The sequence below is a fragment of the Ambystoma mexicanum genome, chromosome 9, assembly GCF_040938575.1.
Source record: "Ambystoma mexicanum isolate Mex_15411 chromosome 9, UKY_AmexF1_1, whole genome shotgun sequence".
NCBI classification, from domain to species: domain Eukaryota; kingdom Metazoa; phylum Chordata; class Amphibia; order Caudata; family Ambystomatidae; genus Ambystoma; species Ambystoma mexicanum.
In genome coordinates this window covers 1321038923-1321062021 of record NC_090931.1, presented here as the reverse complement: position 1 = coordinate 1321062021, position 23099 = coordinate 1321038923, and the positions used below count along the sequence as shown (strand labels likewise).

The window sequence follows — 23099 nt, the reverse complement described above, 5'->3', positions numbered from 1 at the left end:
TATTTTATGAACACTTTTCTTTTTCGTAACTATGTTTCCTACACCATTTGTATTTAGAGGTAAGCATTGGCAATAGGTTTATTATTATAGGGCCTTTTATTTTGAAAAGACACCACTAGGACTGCGTTATTATTTGATGGTCCCATCTATAGATTCAGGATTAGCATTTTTCCAACCCTTTTTTGAAGTTCAATAAACACCCTTGAACTGTGGTCACTTGTGTCTGTCTTACTGTTGATACCATCCCTTCCTTACAGCACCAACTGGGAGGCCGAAGCCGACAGCCAATTCACACCTAGGTGTGTGGCTCCTTGCCCCTGCCATCTTATTGGTTTATTTTGAAGACGGGAAAAGACGCTGTGGGTTTTGGTGCTGGCCCCACTACCCATTAGCACCTTTTCCCATATTCGACCTGCTCCTTGGCTAATAACATCCGGCCCAGTGAAGCCTTGCTGCATGTAGCTGCCCTGACTTTATTCTCGGTGCAGCCTTTCCAACATGGCCACCAAGTATCACTTGCTTGCTGTGCATTGTCTTGGTGATCCTGAATTCAGCATGATTGGCTAACACCTCGTGAATTACCATTGAGGCCTGGGAGCCAGCAGGCTACACCGGCCCCCTACAAGGGCCAGCTACAAGGGCCTTGGAGTGACCCAGTCTGGGCTCTGGAGGGCCCCCTCCTTTCGTAGCCGGCCTGTTTTTCTGCAGTTTCCCCTATTCTCTGGATGTAGCATAAGCCTGGTAAGTGCCTCCTCCCACTCCATACTTCTCATGTGAGGGTTGCACAGGTCCCCTGGGTTGCTGCCGGTCTCCCTTGCATAGTGCTCTCCCGCCCACTATCCGGCCCCACATTCCCATCTTGCTACAGTTGTGTCCGGGTCACAGCCGCAAACGCAACTTGTTCCTTGCTGTCTCACGCAGCATTCAACTTCCTGACCCTTGCTACTGTGTTGCTTTTGTGCCTACCTGAATCTACACCTTCTTGGCATTTTGGTTGCCCATCCTCGCTCCTGCTTACTGGCCGGTTACATCCTATTGACTTCCTTTTATCAAACTTGCTCACTGGCCTCCATTCTGCTATTAACGCTCCCTGTAATGTGTTCCTTCTACCCTAATCTGTATTCTTGATTTTTCTGCAGAATAACGTGAAGCGTGTGCTGCTCTTCGGGCGTGGTTTAAATAGCCTCCAAAGTAGTCCCAGGTGAGTATTCCTCCCCAGCCCCACCCAAGTAAATAATAGTCCCTAGTATCTTTTGGCTTGGAGCTCTTGCAGCATGGTTTGCATCAGGTAAGTTTTAATCTAGGAGCCTGGCGCATATGGCGCCAGGACTGACTCTCCATATGAGCCTGACGCCATAGACGCCAGGACTGCACCCAAATAGCCCCTAGCAGGGGTTGTTGGGCTTGCTTGGGATAACTTTATGCCCGCTTCCGGAGCTGCTGGACTTGGTCTGGGTCCCCGGGGGTAGGCATCATGACAGCAATGCCCGGACACTCAGCACCTCAGGGCCTCCAATACTGAGATGCGCCTCACTGAGGAGCATGCAGGGTGAAAGAGCCTCACAGGAGTCCTCGCAGAGGAGGAGGAACGCCTTCAATCCACCATCATGTCCCCCTCCTCATCTGTGCGCAGCTCGCATCACTCACCATGTAGCCGGTGCTTGATAATGGCACCGGATCATATCGGCCCCCAGGCGCAGCACACCAGCCAGGAGAGACCGCCGCCCTCGCCAGACCCCCGCGGCACAACCCAGCTGCCGGCTGGGGCCGCCCAGTCACAGACAGCGCCAGAGTCTCCCAGCCACCGGAGCAGCGATAACCCCTGCCGCCACGCGGGGGGCCAGAGCCGTCCAGCCCAAAATTGAGTGCCTCCAGAGGCTAAGGGGACCCAGGAGGACTGCAGCTCGCACAGCGAGTCTTCAGGCAGCACACCGCTCCTCCTCTTGCCGCACTTCCAGGTCTGGGACCCCCACACCAGGGACTGCCATCTGACACCCGGACCAGGCGCAGCTCCCCCTCCTCGGCTGCCACACTTCAACAAAGGCAGCATCTCCTCACTGCCCCCCTCACACCAGACGTTTGGGCTGTCAGAGAAGACACACCACAGCATCCGCCACCTTCACAGACCCCGTTCTAGCATTGGGGGCCCAAAGCACGTCCCAGAAAGGAGGATATGTGACAGGATTAATTTGTCGCCGCCAGAGCTTCTCAAGCTGCGGCCATTCTGCAGTCTGCGCAACAGCACCCCCCATCACAATGGTTGTATTACAGGGATCTGTGCCCAGCTGTGGGGAATCCGGGGTTTATAGTGAATCACCTGAATTGAGTACTTGTAAGAGAAAAATAACTTTGTTTTGTCGTATCAGGCCCTCTGCACGAAGAGATTTTGATAGGCAAAGATACTTGGGCACAGAAGGCCCCGATGTGAATGACTACATTCTTGTGCTAAAGAAGCCAGATATTGTGCTACGCTCGAGTGCACCGCCTTTTCCCATGCTGAAAACATGGGGAAGGGAGGTCAACGGCCTGAACATCCCGACATATAATTTTTGTGAACACTTCTTTCTTTTTCATAATCACTACCCTACACTATTTGTATTTAGAGGCAAGGATTGGCAATCGTTTTTTTTAGTATAGGCCCTTTTATTTTATTTTCACAAGACACTACTAGGACTGCGTTATTATTTGATGGTCGTAGCTTGCTCCCATCTGTATATTTAGGATTAGATAGGCGTTTATGTAACGCTCACCTGGCTCCCACGGAGGCGCTGGTCTAGTCTGGGTTGCTGTGGTCTCTTCAAGCGTGATGCGCAGAACTCGGACCACCGATTAAACAGGACCCCAAAATCTTGCTTGTCTGGCCCGTAGGAATATCCTTCTGCAGATGAGAAAGGGGATTAACTGTCTGCAGAATAGTGTGCTTGCTCCCCCCTTTCCCCCTTCGTTCTTCTCCGACTTCCTCCAAAACCCCCGGTTTAAGCTCACCTTATGGTTTGGAAGGATGAACTCTCCATCCTGCTTCTGGTGCAGGGGCGCGCGTTCGTCCAGTTACTTTACTGGTTTTCAGAATGGCGCTGGCAAAATCCACTTGACTTTTCTGAGCGATATGCCGTAAGTATGAAGATTCAAAAGTTCAAGTGTGAGCCTCTTTTTATGTTGTCTTCCTAACCTGTGATCGGTCCTTTATTTCAGGTGCAGAACGAAGGCGATGCGTTGAGGGGTTAAATTGCCGATGGTAAAATCAGGTGAGTTAGTGATGAGGGCAACCCCTCTAAATGTCTTTATAATTCCCTAGTAATGTCTTTTATCCTTTCCCCATAGGGGCCGGGGTGCGGTACCTGCCAACGAAGCGGCGTCGACCCGAAATGTGGAATGGTTCACCAAGAAAAGCCGGTAAGTATTATGGCTGAAAATTCGGCTTTCCTCCTGTGTTCCCTCTGCTCACCTTTTGTCTCCTCTTCTCTCCCCTAGGTGCAGAGATGTGGTGACCGGTGCTGACAGCCACGATGGAGCCTGGAGATGTCTCGAGGACAGGTGAGTGAAGCGCGGCGCTGCAGCAAGCAACGCAATGCTTTTAAATGGAAGTCTTTCTTCAAGAATGCTGGCGTGAAGATTCCGGATGCAGGTAAGAAGTTTGAATAAGTTCTTGGTTTTCACCTTTCTCTTCTCTTCTTTCCTTACAGGTGTTCCAGGTTCGAGGCGGGCGTGGCTGGAGTCCAGGTGCAGGAGCAGACACGGTGAGCGTTCAGCTGCTGGGATGCAGAACAACGCGAAGCACGTGTGGCTGTCCGGGCGTGGCTTAAATAGCCTTGGAAGAAGTTCTAGGTAAGTATTCTTCCACAGCCCCACCCAAGTAACAAAATAGTCCCTTCAGTAAAATAGTCCCTCCTAAGCCTCATTTGGCTTGGGTCTTCATGCAGCATGGTCTGCATCAGGTGAGTATGCAGCATGGTCTGCATCAGGTAAGTGCACCAAACACTTTCCTTTATGAGCCTGGCGCCTATGGCGCTAGGACTGATGTCCAACATGAGCCTGGCGCCAAAGGCGCCAGGACAGAGTCCAAAGAGCCCCTATAAGGGGCCGCTGGGCTTTTACCCGGGGGAATGATGCCTGCTCCCGGGGGTGCTGGGCCTGGCCTGGTGCTCCGGGGGTAGGCATCATGACAGTTTATCATACCCTTGAAGTTCAATAAACACCCTTGAACTGTGGACACTTGTTTGTCTTACTGTTGATAACATGCCTTCCTTACAGAAGTGGCGCATCTCTGAGTAGAGCAGTGGCACAGTGATGATTGGGGTGGACCCCTATTGATACATCACACGCATAGACCTTGAAGGATTTAGAAGGGGCCTTGGGGTGGCACTGTTTGTACTGGGGCACCAGGAGTAAATTCACACGCCCGCCTTGGTGTGCCTGATAGTAGTACAACATGTCAGATGAGGAAATATGGCGAGAGCACAACTCATCAATGCCCCATGCCATCTACAGTTCAGCGCCAGAATATCCAGACTAGGGCCGGCCAACGCAGCACTGAAGCCACTGCAGTCACCCAAGATCACCAGGAGCAGCTAGCATCAGACAAGACTAGAATTACCTCATGGGAAGCCACACCCAGCATGAACTTGGATACTGTGTAGCACGAGCCGCCATCACTACCTCACGGGAATCCTGCATGGAAATAATGTCCGGAGTTTAACCCACTATTTGAAACTTCTTCTGTTTGTAACACCTTCTGGGAGGGGGAGGCAGACCCAAATTGGCCACGGTCAGTAATCCAAGGGGTGTCGTAAATCTCCCCCCGTCTCACCTGGGATCGCTTCTTGCTCTGTTCCGTGGGAGGATTCCTCTTGTGGACGGATCGGGTCTTGTATAGGCTCGCTCGAGTCTCGTCCGGCTCCAGAGCGCGTTCAGAGTTCCAGGAAGGTCGCAGTTCCAGGATGTCCAGGAAGAAAGTAGCGGTCGCTAGGGTTGAGGATTCCGGGAGCAGATTTAGAGGGAAAAAGGTGGAAGGAAGGAAGAAGGGACCAGGAAACTAGGAATAGTGGATTCACCGAACAGCACACACACACGTCTAGTCACTACCTAATGATAGCGTTGAGACGCGCAGGGCCGCGGGGTTGTGGCCAATTTATAGAACGTGCCGTGTCCGACGTAAAGGCTGGTGCGAGGCAAGTCACTTGGCACGGCCATGTTGGGAGTAACAAGGAATACAAGCCCTGTCGCGATAAGGACTAGGAAGTCCAGAAAGGGCAAGTTCTATGGTGCATGACAAGGGGAGAAGGAGAGGAATGCTAAGAGGAGCAACAGGAAGTTGTGGTTTGTTCGGATGAGGTTGGAGGAGGATGTGGCAGACCAAGAAACCAGCAGGGGGAAAGCCGTTGGATTGGAGTTTGGAGGCGACTTAGAGAAAAAGTGAGGTATTGATTGGTGAGTGCAAGTGGTACTGTGTTACGGGTGTGTGTGCAAGCTAGATGAGTCCAAGTGTTAGAGTAAGTGTAGGGAGTGCGTTAAAGGTGCCTGTGGGAATGAAAGGAGGGTGAATGAATAGCAGGTGGGGTGGAATAGTAGGCACATTAGTGCGAAGGATGGAGTTGTAAAATCCTACCACAGGGGCAGAGGAGAACAACATGGGAGAAAGGAGAAAACGTGGGTGAGTTGAGAGCAGGAGAACATCAGATTAAGGGAGAGGAATACCTGGACATGGCAGGAAGAAGGCATAGTCAGGGGGGAGAGAGAGAGGGGGGGAGGAGAGAGAGGGGGAGAGGGAGAGAGAGAGAGAGAGAGAGAGAGGGGAAGACGGAGAGAGAGGGGCAGAGAGAGAGAGGGGGAGAGAGAGAGCACGAGAGAGAGGGGGAGAGGGAGAGAGAGAGGGGGAGAGAGGGGGAGAGAGAGGGAGAGATAGTACCCCGACAATATGCTGTGCTTGGGACACTGGAGCCAGCACAGTGGCGTACACCTCCATCACAGGGGCTGCACAGCAACAAGCTCTCACAGTATCAATGATCAGCTGTTCACCTATGCTAGCAGTCCAATCCTCTGCAAATATCATGGTGCCAGGCAGAGAATGGTTGAAATGCAGACTCGCTGACCAAGTTCCTCCCAAGCACCGCACTGTGCAGATCCCCTCTGCAACCAGGCAGCTGCTCCCCAGTGTCCCTGCACTGGAACTAGTGTGCCACTGGTACAGAGGCAGGCCACAGTCCCGGCCATGGGGCCCCAAGATTCAGACGCAGAGCGAGAGGTTCCCATGGTATCATCAATTAACTGGCAATACAATACTCCGATAGTGCGAGCACCACCATTTTTTACCAAATTCCAGGTGATCATTTACCTATGTTGTGTAGACTATTATGCAGTCCTGTTGCCAAAGAATCCATCCTGCACTGAGGGATAGAAATACAATTTGCGAAATGTTCATGGGTGTGCTTCCCCAAGAAATTGGAAGGACCTTTTGTGTGGCTTGCACACGAAAGGTTTGTTATCAAAAAAACGTGCAGTCAGTCAATATTCTTTCAATCCTTTTAGAAATACATTTCAAAATCATAGTGCAGTGTTCAAGTGATGAATTTGAATCGAAACCAAACTTTCATTTTCATACAGAAGATTCTTTAATCAAAAGCCACAGGCAAATAATACAATCCAATGCATTTCGGTCATTTTGACCATCTTCAGGGATCATGATATATACAATAGATCCAACATATTGTCATGTAGTTCCAATTTAAGCAATTTCAATATTTATACTTATACTTTCTGAATTTTGAAAAAAATATTGTTTTCTACCTGCCGGTTTTTCTGTGCGCATATCTATGGAGCAATTGACAAAAATAGCTTTTTCAGATTTATTGTTCAGTCGAAAAGAACTCAAAATCATACAATCTTTATTTTCAGATGTGACGATAACCTTTAAACCAGCTGACAAAGGTGGAAGACTAGTAGTAATGAATAGTGCGGATTATGAAAAGGAATGCCTAAGACAATTGGAAGACAGAAACATCTATATCCCTCTCAATAACAATTCTACCAAAACACGTTGGCGTTGTACTTGGCAGAGCGGAAGTAAAAGGGTTCATTTTGGATAGAACAAGAAACTTAACAGCACCATATGGCAGAACACCAATTTAGACTATTGAGTGATTACATGTTGTATTTAATACAAAGAACTATTCATGTGCAAGGCACCAAAGCGGTCTTTCCAATTTCTTGAGGTAGCATCATCAATCAGCTGCTCACTGCCGCTAACAGTAGGATCCCCCACAAGGTTCGGCACCACCACGGTAAGTGGCCAAAAAACAATGACAAGAGGTCTTGCTGGTTCAGTTTCTCCTTAGGAAGCCGCTCCGCCTGGAAAGTCCCCACATCACAGGAGGGATCTCTGCAATTCCTTATTCAATACTTGCTCACCAGCCACAGAATGTTCCAATGACACACTGGATCTGATCATGTTTTCTGGTCATTATTTTGGGATAAAACAGAGCTCAGTGAGGAGTAGCTCATAAGTGTCCCAAGGGATGGGGCGGGGGAGGGTGGTTTAAGTTACAAATTGGGCCCTTCACCGATCCTTCTCACTATACTTCTGTAAACAATTCGAACTGGATCCAACAAGTGGTGGAAACTGGGAAAAAAATCTAAAAGAGTCTTTCCCCGTCTGCTCACCAGGGATCTTCTATGCAGGTAGCCTGGGGCAGGCCATCGCATTTGTATCCCAACCCTGGGGGCGGACAAGCGAGGGAGGATCACCTGGGTGGAGGGTCCTAAGGGATTGGGAAACGAAGGCCCTAGGGTGAAATGAACAAGTTACTTACCAACTTTAACATTCTTTCGATTGGATGTTCCTCCCACATATTCCTCATTTTATGCATCTCCTAGCTTTGCTGCTTCAGAAAAAGATTACACCAGAGGGCGCTGTGTTCGTAGTCCCTCGAGGAACGCAGTCGAGCATCAACGTCATCCGCTGTATAAAGGGCTCGAGCAGCTCCAGTTACCTCAGTTCTATTTTTATGGTGTTCATGGTCGCATCAGCCGATCAGGTTTTAAGTCCTCGGGCTCTTAAGGAGGTTAGAGTGCAACTGGTGTAACCTGTACAGAGGGGTAGGTTGGGAGGGTCGATGAGGAATACGTGGGAGGAACCTCCAATCGAAAGAACGTTACAGTTGGTAAGTAACTTGTTCTTCGAATGGATTGTGACCTCCCACATATTCCTCATCTTATGATAGACTCCCATAGCAGTGGTAATTTTGGAGGTGGGAGTACTAGAAATTTTAATTATGGACTGAATGAAGGACAGCTTTTGTAAATAGTCGTCCTTGATATGAAGTAGAGTCTAAGCAGTAATGCTTCACAAAAGGGTGCACTGACGACCAGTTGGCCGCAGCACAAATATCCTGCACCGGGACACCCCTCTGAAGAGCCGTGGAAGTTGCCATGCCTCTAGTTGAATGAGCCCTTAATCCATCTGGGGGCTCTTTTCCAGCCAATTTATAGCATTCAGAGATTGCTTGAATTATCCATCTGGATAGAGTTTGTTTAGACACTCCAAGGCCCAATTTGTGTCCAGTATACCCAACAAATAGTTGGTCACATTGTCGAAGATTTGCCAATCTGGAAATGTAGAAACTGAGAGCCCTTTTTGGGTCCAGTCTATGCAACCTTTCCTCTTCCTTACTAGTGTGAGGAGGATAAAAAGAAGATAATGTCATTTTTTGTGACAGATGAAAATCAGAAACTATTTTAGGCAAGAAAGATGGTTTGGCTTTTAGAATAACATTGTCCCTATGGAAAATGGTGTGATGAGGCTTACAAGACAGTGCATGCAACTCGCTTACCCTACAGGCTGATGTTATAGCCACCAACAGAATTGTTTTAAGAGTGAAGTCTTAATAGGCAAGAATGTAAAGGTTCGAAAGGGGCACACATGAGAAATTTTAAGACTAAATTCAAATCCCAAATAGGCACCTGAAAAGGTGTCGGGGGTGGGGGGGTATACATTTGTTCGCCCTTTCAAGAATTGAATTACTAAGGGCATTTTAAAATAGGACACCTGTTCAGAGGAACGCTTAAAGATAAATAGCGCTGCCAGATATCCTTTTATAGTGCCAACTTGGAGCGCCAAGGTGGCTAAGTGTAAGAGAAAACAAAGTACTGTTGGGAGTATTACAAAAGGAATAGATCCACATTCTTATCCCTGCACCAGTTACTGAACTTGTTCCAATGACACCGATAGTGATTTTGTTGCTGGCCTTCTAGCCGAAAGCAAAATCTCTAATACGTCATCCGGGAGGTCCCAATCCTTATATCTCAGCCTCTCAGAAACCATGCGTGAAGGCTGAGTGTCTTGACCTCTGGATGGAGATCCCGACCTTCCTCTTGCGAGAAAAGATCCTCGCTTTGTGGAAGACGTATTGGAGGACAGATGGACATGTCCAGAAGGTCTGGGTACCACGTCCTCCTGGCCCAATCCAGGGCAATTAGGATCATGGTTTTCCTGAACTTTCGCCACCTCCTGATCACTTGAGGAATGTCGGGGACAGGAGGAAACGCGTAAAGAAGTGGAAATACCTGGTCCACTACGAACGCGTCCCCTAGAGCTTCTCCTGGGGGAAATTCCCTTGAGCAGTACAGTTCGCACTTCCGGTTGGCACCAGTGGCAAACAGATCCACTTGAGGGGTTCCCCAAAGGGCGCAGAACTCTTGAAGGACTTTCTGAGCTAGTTCCCATTCGTGCGAGACTGCACTGCCTGCTCAGAGCGTCTGCCGCCGTGTTCAGCTCTCCGGCTAGGTGAACTGCCGATAGAGAGATTCCTTCTTGCATTGCCCAGAACCAGAGCTGCATTGCCTCTCTGCACAGTGAGAGTGATTCTACACCTCCTCTTTTGTTGAGGTAGTACATGACCACTGTGTTGTCCGTCACAAGGACATTATTTCCCTGTACAGAGGGCAGAAAGGCCTTCAGCGCTAGTCTGATTGCTCTCAATTCCAAAATGTTGATGTGTAGTTTGGACTCCGATGGAGACCAGCGACTGCTGATTGTCAGATCGTTGGTGTGGGCTCCCCACCCTGTGAGTGAGGCATCCGTCACCACCGTTATCTCCGGCCATGGTTGCCAAAAAGGTTCCCCCTTGAGGATAGTCTCCTTGCAAGCCCACCATAAAAGATTTTGAGCCACTTTGGTCGAGAGTTGCAGAAGATCTGACATCTCCCCTGAAAATTGGGACCATGGAGTCCTGAGGGCCCATTGAAGGGATCTCATCCTCTATCTGGCCTCTGGAACCAGAAAAATGCAGGATGCCATGAGGCCTAGCAACCTTAGAAAGTCAAATGCTGGTAGATGTTGGGCATTTTGAAACTTCGTTACCATCTGCAGAATGTGGTGAGCTCTCTCCTCGGGAGGCGAGGCTTTCCCTGAGGAAAGTATCCAGGACTGCTCCGATGAATTGGAGTCTTTGGCTTGGAATTATTTGTGACTTCTTGTAATTGAGGGAGAAGGCCAGACTGTGTAAGAAGTGGCAGGTCAAAGTCAGATGTTCCTGGGCTTGTTCGAGTGAACTTGCCATGATTAGCCAATCGTCCAGATAAGGGTAGACGTGAATCCCCCTTCTTCTGATACTCGCTGCCACCACTGCCATCAGTTTGGTGAAAACCCTCGGGCGGAGGTCAGCCCACAAGATAGAACCTGAAATTGATGAGAACCACCAACTGCGATCCTCAGGTACTTCCTGTGCTGGAGATGGATTGGCACATGAAAATAAGCATCCTGAAGGTCCAATGAAACCAGCCAGTCCTGAAGCTGAAGAGCCTGAAGGATCTGAGAAAGGGTCACCATCTTGAACTTGTCTTTCCTGAGGAACTTGTTCAAGTTTCTTAAGTCCAAGATGGGTCTCAATCCTCTATCCTTTTTGGGGATGAGAAAATAAGGGGAGTCCCCTTATCCCTTGTCCCTCTCCACTACAGGTACATGTTCTATTGCACCTTTCTCTAGCAGGGTTCAAATCTCCCACACAAGGAGCGGGTCTGGAATTTTTACAGAGTTGGCTCCCGGTGGATGATCTTGAGGTCTTTGATGAAAAGGACGGCAGTAACCATGGGTCTCTAGTGCTCAGGCATCTGACGTAATGCCCCGCCATTCGTCCAGATACCGAGTGATTCTGCCTCCCACTGGGGTCTTGCGGGTGAAGACCTCAAAGTGGCTTTGCAGTGGCTACAGCAGTGGCTGGGGAGGTAGTAGCCGCTGCTGTGGCTGTTCTAGCACCTTTCCCTTTTCCACCGCGAAAGAGTTTTCTCTGTTGGCCTCTCTGACTTGCCTGCCCCCTCCCTTTTCCAAAAGAGGAGTAGAAGCGAAATGGGCGACTCTTCCAAGAAGATGAGCCTGCGTAAGAGTGTTGTTGATGCTGCCTTATGGCAGTGCGAAGTGATTTTGCTGCCGCTTTTGAGGTCTGCAGCTTCTCCAAGCTCTCGTCTGCCTTGCTGCCAAACAACCTCAAGCCGTCAAAGGGCATATTAAGTAATCTAGACAGCACATCAGGTGCAAAGCCAGATTTTCTTAGCCATGAAAACCTGTGCAGGACCTCGCTAGATGCCATGGACCGGCTTACACTATATGCAGTGTCCATCCAGTCATGACTGAAGGCATTCCTCCATAGCCTCTTTACCATCTTTTACTATAGCCAGGAAACCATCACGCTCCTCACCTTCTGGGTTGCGTTCAGCCGCTGATATCATGCTGTATATGTAAATCTTGCTAAAGTGCAAGTGCCATTAGTTGATTTAAGGGTCATGCTGCCCGAAGAAAAATCTTTCCGGGCCCAAGCATCAACTTTTTTCATCATCCCTGTCTGGTGGTATTGATGGGTGAGCTGATTGCCTAGTGGAGGTTGCAGCTTGAACCACTAGACTTCCAGGGGAGGGAGGTTTACATAGATATTCCGGATCTGACAACGATGGCCTGTATTTTGGTACAAAGTTCTTGTTTACTGCTGAAATAGAATCAGAAGTATTCCCCATCACCCTCTATTGAAGTGCTTTATGCCATGGAAGAACAGGATCTTTTAGAGGACCTGTTGTCATGAACCGCTGCCTGCGCCCATTCTGGACTTCGTGGTCCCTGACCCATAGAGGACTGGATTCTGTGATCCTTCCAACATGGCCGTTTGGTGCGGAACGCAGCTTGCCAGTCTTTACACGCTACGTTCAACATTCTACAAAGTAGACACCGCAGTGGCTCTGCGTGTCTCAACGCTACCGCTCGGAGCTGTCCGACATGTGTTGCCAAAGTTCGCCCGGAACTTCCTTCCTAGTCCCGTTTCCCCCCGATTCCTTGAATCTACTACCTCCTTTTCCTTTCCTCGAACCTACCTTACGATTCTTCTGGGATACTCGCCTGCGCTCGATACACGGCATTCCGTGCCTCCGAGCTTGGGCTTAGTCTCCTTCCTGGTTCCTGCTATTGGACATCCGACCGCCTCCTGGAGTAGGACCGCTATCCCCATGCTGGAACCAGACGACCAGCACACGAGTCTCTACGAATCCCGGACCGTGCCAAAGAAATCATCAAAGAAGGTTGCAAGCAAGGAAAGACAGGTGAGAAGGGGAGAGACTTGTGACAGATTGAGACGCCTAAAAAAATGATACGAATACAGAGATGGAAGCCGCGGTTCAAGACCTTATGCGAGGTATGCAGGAATTAACCACTGAAGTCCAGAACCTTAAGGCAGAGAATGCTGCTTTACAGCAGCTAGTCTTGTCTCGTGACTCTGCTACTAAAGAAAGTGTCTTATTGGGAGGAGTGGTGGACAAATATGATGGCTCTTCAAAGAACCTTCGTGCCTTCCTTGACTCATGTTTGGTGCATTTCACCTTCAAGCCCTACTACTTTTCCACCCCAAGAACCAAGGTGGGGTTTATGATCTCACACTTCACTGGTAATGCCTTAACCTGGGCAACCCCCCCCTAGTCAATTCGGGTGACGCCCTCCTAGATGATTATGATGGATTCGTAGAAGCTCTAAAAGCCATGTTTGATCGCCCAGAGCTAGTTTACAGTGCTCAGGAACGCCTACTTGAATTTCAACAAGGATCCCGGGATATGCTTACCTATGTGACGCGCTTTAAACAACTTGTAAAAGAGGTTGATTGGTCCCAAGAAGCTAGCTTCACCCTCTTTCGAAGAGGCCTAAATGAAGAAATAAAAGGTTGAGCTAGCCAGGGTAGCTCGCCCAAGCTCCTTCCAGGCCCACATGGACCTGTCCCTACAAATTGACTTTCGTATCCAGGAAAGAAAGGCAGAGAAAAGAAAGTCTAAGTCAACATCTCAAAAGGCTGCCACAAACCATTCATACAGACCAGAGCCTGCAGCTTCTCCTACCCCAGAACCTGAACCCATGCAACTGGGGGCCTTCCGTGGACCCATTACTCCACAAGAAAGGATGCGCCAGATTCACACTGGACTGTGCATGTACTGCGCCTCCGATAAACACCTTTTGAGAGTGCCCTATTGCTCCACCACAGCGTTCGGGAAACGCCAGCTCCCGATCCTAGATGGGGCACCGTTTCGGGAGAAAGGTGTCTGCTCCTCGTCAATTCCTTCCTTGAACTCTCCTGGACAAAACAATCTTATGATTCTACAGGCATTCCTATCGCCTTCCAAGAAAGAATCCTACCCCATCTTGGCACTAGTGGATTGCGGAGCCATGGGCATATTCATAGATCATGATTGGGTCACTAGTCACAACATCCCCCACAAAACACGAGAGACTATGCAACCTGTTGAAGCCATTGATGGGAGACGCTTATCTTCAGGACCCATAACCCTTCAAACCAAAGAGATTCTTCTTTCCATAAATCACCACCAAGAAAGGATTAAATTTGATATCATAAGATCTGCTCACTATCCCATGGTTCTAGGCATGCCCTGGTTAAAGAAGCATAACCCCTATATCAACTGGGCAGCAGGCTCCTTATTTCTTGGTTCAGAACATTGTATGTCCCACTGTTTGTCCCCAATCACTTTACCAAGTTCTTCTGAAGACTCTCCAAACTCAGCAAATTCCAGTCACCGTCTCTAACATTATCCGGATTCCCAGGACCTACCCGGCATACGCAGATGTATTCTCAACAGCAATTGTTCAAGCTCTGCCACCCCACACACCAGAGGATTGTGCAATTGACACTGAACCTTCAGCCGTGATCCCTTTCAGAAGAATGTTTATTTTGTCAGAACAAGAAAAAAGGGCCCTCTTGGAATACCTGGACACCAACTTGGAAAATTGAACTATTCGACCATCCAAGTCCCCAGCAGGCGCTTCCCTTTTCTTCGTTCCTAAGAAGGATTCCAAGTAGCTCAGGCCATGTTTGGATTACCGTGGCCTTAACCAATGCACTCTCAAGGATCGTTAGCCATTGCCTCTCATCTCGGATATCCTGGAAGCAGTGAGAGGTGCAGTCATCTTCACAAAACCTGATCTGAGGGGTGCCTACCATATTATTCGTATAAAAGAAGGCGAATGGAAAACAGCCTTCAGAACAACCTTCGGCCATTTTGAATACTTGGTCATACCCTTTGGATTTGCCAATGCCCCTTCAATTTTCCAACGTTTCATGGATCAGGTCTTTTCTGATATGTTGTTCCTCTTCGTCATTGTTTACTTAGACGACATACTGATCTACTCCAAGGACCATCTGAAACACGAAGAGCACGTAAGGGCAGTCTTACAACGTTTACGAGAACACAAGCTCCTGGCCAAACCTGAGAAATGTCTTTTCCATGTATCAACTGTTCACTATCTCGGATTCGTTCTTAGCCCAAAAGGGATAGGGATGGATTCTTCCAAGGTTGACTCCATTCTAGCTTGGCCTGTTCCAACCACTGTAAAACAAATCCAATCCTTCCTGGGGCTTGCTAATTTCAACAGGCAATGTATACCCGCGTTCTCCGAGATTGTGCATCCCATTGTCACACTATTAAAGAAAGATACGCCATTTCAGTGGACCTCAGCCCAAGATTCGGCATTTCAACGGTTGAAGTCACAGTTCACACAAGCTCCCATCCTAGCTAAACCCGACACTGACCAACCTTTTCTTGTTGAAACTGATGCCTCCAACTACGCCATTGGGGCAGTCCTGAAACAGGAACTTGGCGACACGTTAGAACACCCCATCGCCTATCTCTCCCGCACTTTGACTCCCAGTGAAACTCATTATTCCGTCCTGGAGAAAGAATGGTTAGCCATTCGTCAAGCCTTCACTGAATGGCGTCATCTCCTTCTGGGAGCCAAACACCCGGTACAAGTCCGCACGGACCATCGGAATCTTCAAGTCCTACAATCCCTGGAATGTCGAAACAGCCACCAAGCCCGTTGGGCCTTCTTTTTTGCCCAATACCAATTTCAAATCCATCATTTTCCTGGAACACATAACATTATTGCCGATGCCTTATCCAGATGCCCTGATTACGAAACCCTTGAGGACCGGACCTTTCCTAAGAGGTTTCCCAACTCAATATTTGTTGCTCAAGCATTCACTCTCCTGGAAGATATTCGAGCCCAAACTCAGTCCTCTGAACCCTGGAAGGAGTTTAAGAACAATCGGTGGAATCTCAAATCAAAAGACGGATATCTCTTCAAGGACAATCGGCTGGTCATCCCTACTCCTGGACTGAGACAAAAGATCACAAGCCTATGCCATGATACTCTTCATTCAGGACACTGCGGCATAACCAACACCCTCCATCTTATTCAAAGACAGTTTTGGTGGCCAAGGATGAAGGATGACATCAAGATCCATGTCCAGACGTGTGCAGTTTGTAATCAGCACAAACATGACAATAAAAGACCAGCAGGTCTCCTACACCAACCAGCACTACCAACAGGACCCTTGGAAATCATTGCCACAGACTTTATTGTAGAACTTCCTTCTTCCAGAGGCTACACGACTAGAATGGTTACCATTGATTTGTTCACACATATGGCTCATTTTACGCCTCTGTACAAACTACCATCCTCATCTGAACTCGCTGGGATTTTTCTAGAACACATATTCCGGCTTCATGGATTACCTTCCAAAATCATTTCCCACAGAGGACCCCAGTACATATCCCAGTTCTGGAAACAGCCATGTCATATATTGGGAATTCAGTGTGCATTGTCTTCGGGTTATCACCCACAGACCAATGGTGCTACCGAACGAGTAAACCAAACCCTGGAACAGTATCTTCATTGTTTCGCCACCAATTTCCAGGATGATTGGTCACTCTTAATACCTGTGGCCGAGTTTGCATTCAACAATTCGGATCATTCTGCTATCAAGACCAGTCCTTGCTTCTGTAGTCAAGGATTTCATCCTTCAGTCCTACCATCCGTTCTCTCACATCCTACCCCAGTTCCGCCGGTTGATTCCTGGATTGAAACACTAATCAATGTGCACAAAGAAGCAAAGGAACACCTAGAAAAGGCACGAAGAGACGTGAGACAATATGCAGACTCCAAAAGAAGGCCTGGGCCTTCCTATTCAATTGGCGATAAGGTCTGGTTATCCTCAAAACTCCTTCCTCGGCATCTACAACCAAATAAATTGACTCCCAGGTATTACAGACCCTTTTCCATAACGGAAATTGTTAATCCAGTGGCCTTTCGACACCGACTACCAGAGTCCTGGAAAAGGACACATCCAGTCTTCCACACTTCTCTGTTAAAACTATATGTTCAGCCCTCTCGAACTGCTCCAAGATCCACCCCAGTGATTATCAATGACCAATTCAAATAGGAGGTCTCCAGAATTTGTGACTCGAGGTACCGACGTGGTCAACTACAGTATTTGGTCAAGTGGAAAGGGTATCCTCCCAGTGAGCGCACCTGGGAACCCGTGTCAAACAGGAATGCCCCCCGGCTGATACGAAGATACCATCTCATCCATCCAGGCAAACCCAGAGGAGCCGAGTTTCGGAGGAGGCATACTGTCATGAACCGACGCCTGCGCCCATTCTGGACTTCATGGTCCCTGAATTCTGTGATCCTTCCAACATGGCCGTTTGGTGCGGAACGCAGCTTGCCAATCTTTACGCTCTACGTTCAACAGTCTACAAAGCAGACACACCCCCGCGGCTCTGCGCGTCTCAACGCTACTGCTCGGAGCTTTCTGACGTGTGTTGCCAAAGTTCGCCCCGGAACTTCCTTCCTAGTCCTGTTTCCCCGATTCCTTGAATCTACTTCCTCCTTTTCCTTTCCTCGAACCACCTTTCGATTCTTCCGGGATCCTCGCCTACGCTCGAGTCACAGCATTCTGTGCCTCCGTACTCGGGCTTAGTCTCCATCCTGGTTCCTGGTATTGGACATCCGACCGCTTACTGGAGTAGGACCGCTATCCCCACGATGGAACCAGACGACCAGCACATGAGTATCTACAAATCCCGACTGTGCGAAAGAAATCATCAAAGAAGGTCGCAAGCATGGAAAGACAGGTGAGAAGGGGAGAGACTTGTGACACCTTCACTCAGGATGTCCGTCATGTCATCCTGGTCAAAATCAGGGGAAGCTGCGTTTCGACCCATAAAATCAATGACCCTTCCCATAAGATTTCTATAACTAGGATCAGCATCATCTGTAGGGTCTGGTCTTTCAAAATCCACTTCAGGTGAAGTGTCTAGGCCACTGGCATTTTGGAGACCGTCATAAAGATCTGTTATTTTGGAATTTGGGTCCACTAGCTCTTCAGGGACCTCTCTGGCTCCAAACCTAACTCCAGCTGAAGTGACATCCTCTTCAGAGGAGTGTTCTCAAAAATGGAGGGCATGGATCTGAAAAATTCCTGTCTGGGTTGTGGATGGAAGCTTTTTCAGATAAAGAGGGCAGTATCGACTTAGGCATGGGTAATGGCGTCGACTTGGGTATCGGGATTAATGAATGCCTCGATGAAGGTGTCAAAGGCATCGATAAAGAAGACGCTGCCTTCTAAGGTTTTCGAAGGCAGCTTTGATACCGTCAAAGAAGGCTTTGATACAGTCAAAGGCGTTGACACCATTTTCATCGGCGGTTTCAACGCAGTAGTCGTCGACTGTGTTGAGTCGAGTTTCGACTTTGACGCCGATGTCGATTCCGCTACCACAGATTTATGCACCAGAGGTTTGGACTTAGTACGAGGCGTTGGGTAACTTTCCCTTGAAGACACTCTTGACTCTTTTTCAGCTCTCGCGTGTTTAGATTTTGATTTACCTCTGTCACTTTAAAAGTGGGTAGAGGCATGATCACCACGCGGCAACTTCTATGGGGACTGGGCTGCTTTCTCGAATAGTTTAAGCATTGAAGCCCTAAAGGCCTCCCATTTTTCTGGGTAATCGTGCTTGGATGGATAAGTTACTCTCCTCTCACAAGAGGAAGACCACCTGCGACGTCGCTTTTTTGACTTCTTAGTCGAAGAGGAGGAGGATTTCCCCGGGCGACTCTTTGATTCCGACGCATGTTGAGATTTCCGACTAGATTCATCCGAATCTTTTTGTCTTTTAGAAGACTTGTAAGTTTCCTCCCCCACCGCCAGCTTACCTCTACGTTCCCTAAGAGCCTTATTGGATATGGCCTGGCAGGAACCACACTCGTCAACCCGATGGTCTGGGCTGAGGCACCAGAGGCAATTCCGATGGGGGTCGGTTATCTGACATTTTTTGAGCCCTGTCTTGAATGTGCTGGGAGTAGATGACGAGGACATTGTTGAGGAAAAACCTGATACGCTGTTCGTAACACGAAGCAGTTGCGTCGGAAAAACGTAACTTAGGTAACGGGCGCTGCTCAAGCCCTTTATACAGTGGATGGAGTCGACGCTAGACGGTGGCCCACGAGGGACTACGACTCCGCGCCACGAACACAGCATCCTCTGGTGAAAAATAAATTCTCAAGCAGCATAGCTGGGAGATGCATTATCATAAAATGAGGAATATGTGGGAGAACACAATCCATTCGAAATGGTATCTCTCCTTTTCTAGTCCCAACCTTTCCTACCATCCCTCTGCTATCGTAGGATTTTGTCACGCAGGTCCTGCTCTACCTCAAAACCTTCCGTCCAACAGTCACAATTGGAGAAAAGCAAGGGAATCTAAAACCCCAGGGCATTAAGCCCTTTTTCTAACCATGACATTGACTTATCCTCCCGTCCTTTTAATCTTACAAACTACTGTGAGACCCAATCTTTTCCTTCCATACTAACCTCATTTACTGGGGGTATCGGAGCAAAAGAACCAGCGACCTCTTATTATCATCATAATAATAATAAGACAAGAAGGAGAAGATCTGACGCATCATACCCTGACCATTTTGAACATTACCCTAACATTGAGAAGGGGAAGAGAAAACTAACAGTAATACCACCTTCCTGTGATAAGGACACCCATAGACGTGAGGCACGGCATTCCCCTTACTCTGACGATACCCTATCCAACCCTTCCTCAGCCTTTATAGGATGCATTAAGATACAAAATCTCATTTTCCCCAAACATCACTTAAGTATTTTGACATAGAGGAGGAAGTCAAGAGGAGTGCAGACCTTCGATGAGAAACCCCACTATGGTACTGGGGCGAGGAAGATGCAGATCAAGACACATCAACATCCTCATTGGGTCTGTCCCACTAACAAGGCCAGGCAGGGTGAGGCAATTGACATCAACCATGCCCGCCTTCAGCCTATCAAGAACTCAGGAGAATATAAAATGGACACATGTTTGGAACGAGTTGGGAGGAGAGTTGTGGAGTCGTGGCTGCCCAAGACCAGCTGGGGTAAACCAGGACACTGAGGGTTTGCGTCTGGGAGCGCCAAACAGTGCGGCAAGAGACCTGCATCCCCAGCAGCAAGGAAAGATCCACAGAAGGGAGCGGAGAGGCATGCTAATCCCTTTTTCACACCGCAAGCATAAAGTGCTTGTTCCCCTTGTTCAGGACAGGGACCCAGAAGTGTCTGAGGGGCAGGTGGTGAGACCCTGACCTCCAGACGGCAAGAACGTTAGCTGTGAAATGCAGTCAATACCACCGGTGAGTCAAGCGCAGTAAAAGCCTGCTGTGTTTGAATGAAGAGAATGAGATCAATGTTGTAGTAGCTCGATCGCGTGACGTCAAGACGAGTCGGCTGAAATTGACTAAAAGGAAAATAGAGATACAACGTAACAGAGTGGTTGTGTGTAAGATTACACATTCTCAAAAACCTCTGCAAGAAAGGATGAAGCTCCTGTAGAAAGGGGTAGATGTGCGCTGTCCTGAAGTAGGAGTGAATTAGAGATCCAAAAGGGGGAGCTGTGCAAAAGCGAAGTGGGAGCAAAATTCCTAAAAGTGATACAAAGTGAATGGAGCAAGGCAAGAAGTATTGGAAAAGCATTGGAGTGGCCCCCAGGCAGGAGGCTGATCCAGGAGGGCAGTAGAGACCCCACAATAAGAACAAGAGAAACTATCCAAAGTAAAGCACCTGGTTGCGCGACCTGTGATGGGTGGACCATGCAGTCTGGCAACTGCGCCACAGCTAGGGAGCCCAGCTACAGAAAAAAAGTTGAATGATATACTGAAACCGAAAGTCAAACTGACTTGGTAAAAAAATGGGGAAGGGAATCCCGAAGTAAAACAAGTGAAGAGTGACATTTTTCCAGTTGAATGTGTTTAAAAAGGACACCTCATTGAACCAGTTGAATATTGGTAATTGGGGGGATAAAAAAAGAGGGTCTAAACTTGGGCGAGGCAAGCCTGAGACAGGTTGAAGTGAATCCCAACAAGTAAAAAAGGTACTGTGAACGTTTGTCAAGTGAATTTCTGATTTGCCAAGTGAATCCTAGAAACCTGTAGAACTTTATAAACCTAAGTGCTTTGAACTTGGGGAAGGGAGCTACAGAGGAGCGCCATTGTCACAATAGATTTAATTTGAACACCATTGAGTTTGCCAAATCCCATACACTCTAAGGGCAAGCATAGATTTTGACACAGACAGTATTTTATTTTGGGCTGACATAGATTTCCTTTAGTTTTTCTGTCTGTTAGGGAGCATTCCCACCTTAGATCTAGGGCAAGTTAGGCATTATACCATCCTGACCATTGAAAATAAAGGTTTTGAAAATCTACTTATCTGTGTGTGTCATCTCTCGATACCATGCCCGTCTCACAAAACCGACAAATGGTTGTATCATCCCTTTGGAAACAACACAGTGTTACTTACCTTTAAAGACATGAACATTAATTCAAAAATAATCTAAAAGTGCAGTTGCCCTTCACAACATTGACATAATCCTTAAACAGAAATATCCAGGGAAAGAATAGGAAGTCAAAGTGGCAAGGTTAAGAACAGAGAACAGGAGGAAAGAGGAATATTAAGACGACAAGTAACTGCAAGGGTACAGGAGACTGGAACTGCAGACTAGAAACTAGCGGTCTGAACTATAGATCAGAAATAAGAAATCTCAGGATCGAAACTCTAGACTAGGATAACAAGGACTTTACTGCAGACTGGTACCAAAGAATTCAAGGCACTGTAACTGTGGACTGGAATAGAAAGGGCAGGACTGCAGACAACTTTACTTTGCAGAATATTCACAGTGCACCAATACTCTACAAATATTTGTTGCGGCCCCTCAAATCCATCACCAATCAAAAGATCCTTGGGCCCTTTGAAACAAGACTTTTGATTGACTAGAATTCCTGGCACGATCTGGGTGGCCTACTGGACCCCCTCATCAAGTGCCAATCTTTTTAGCCTGTTTCTGGGCCAACGTGTTATGATGGATCCAGAATGCATATGCTTAGCTGTTTAACACTAGTGGGTATTCCCTTCCTATATGAATAACTAAGGTGCTCATCAGTCGCCAGGAAATGTCCAAAATAATGAAGTCAAACTGACCCTACCACTAATCTAATAAACTAAGGTCAGGAGAATGATTCCCATCTCCTGATGGTGTAATGATCTTCTTTAACTTTCAGAGTTCTTTAACTTTCAGAGTTCCTCTCAATATCCAATCTTTAAACAGTCGCTGGTCACCTTCCGTACCCAGCTTTGTAATTATCTCAAAATATATTAGATCTTTCCCTCTAGCTTGATGCACTGTCCTTTCTTGGACTTGGTCTGTCCTGGGTGCCCCGACTGTATTGCCTTCTGTATTTTGTTAAGATACACTCTCCTAGGTGATGTACCTTTTTCCATTTCTTTTATCTCATAGGCTTGTCTTGTCTAGTATTTTCTCTCAAATAGGCTATACTCAGACTTTCTTGCATAACCGGGTCTCATCCCCTCTTCCAATAGTAACCTTATCCCAGTTTTAATGACCTCTTTCTCAGGACCACTTGGGATTCTCTTTCTCTGACATTATATTAAGTTTTTCAATTCTATGTTTTGAGCTCCATCAATTTCACTGGGACGAATTCCTTTAGAATTAGAAGGAATCCCCGGCGGCCTCCTGGTAACCTCTGACCTTACAGGGGAACGTCTCCAGATCATGTGGGCACTCTGGACCATTTCTTTCCTTCCACTTCTTTGCTGGTGCGTGCTTTTCCCGCTGCACTCGGCATCCCGGTATGGCTTCTGATACCCGGAGAGGTTGCTGCACTCTCAGCTTGGTGGTGTTGGGACAGTCGGCCCACCACAAAGGATCCATGGTCACACCACCAATGGAATCGGGTTTCTCTTCCTTTCTGCTTCTCTCTGCCTGCATACGCACGTGCTTCAGCGTCTCTCTATAGAACAAAGCAGTTCTCAACTTCGCAGGCTCTATGACTCTGCTCAGCTCCACCTCCGTCAGGGGTTGCATTTCCAGCTGGCCTCCACTGCTTGCATACATGCCTCTCTCGTTCCTCCTGGTTCTGCATGACTTCCATTTTCAGCATCCCCGTCACAGTCATTTGGAGGTTTCTCTTAAAGTGATAGATAATTTTCTCTTGAGGACAATGGCATGCTTTATGTTTGTCTTCAGCAAATCTTCTAAAGATGGTTAAATCGTCTAAAGGCAGTTGGGTTTTGCACATTGATTCATCCCATGTATGCCATCACGGGGAATGGCTAAGGGAGTTCAGCAGAAGAACAAAAGTCCTTGTTCCCAAAGGGGGAGTCTCTCCCAGTGCGGTCCCACTTGCCCAGACCTCTAGGGAGGGTCTTGTGGAG

The 23099-nt window shown here is 48.0% G+C and overlaps 1 protein-coding gene across 1 annotated transcript in view; it reads right to left on the bottom strand.

Moving 5' to 3' along the window:
- The window catches only part of IQCB1 (IQ motif containing B1), a 786328-nt gene that overhangs the window by 677823 nt on the left and 85406 nt on the right, over window positions 1-23099 (bottom strand). The window lies entirely within an intron of this gene.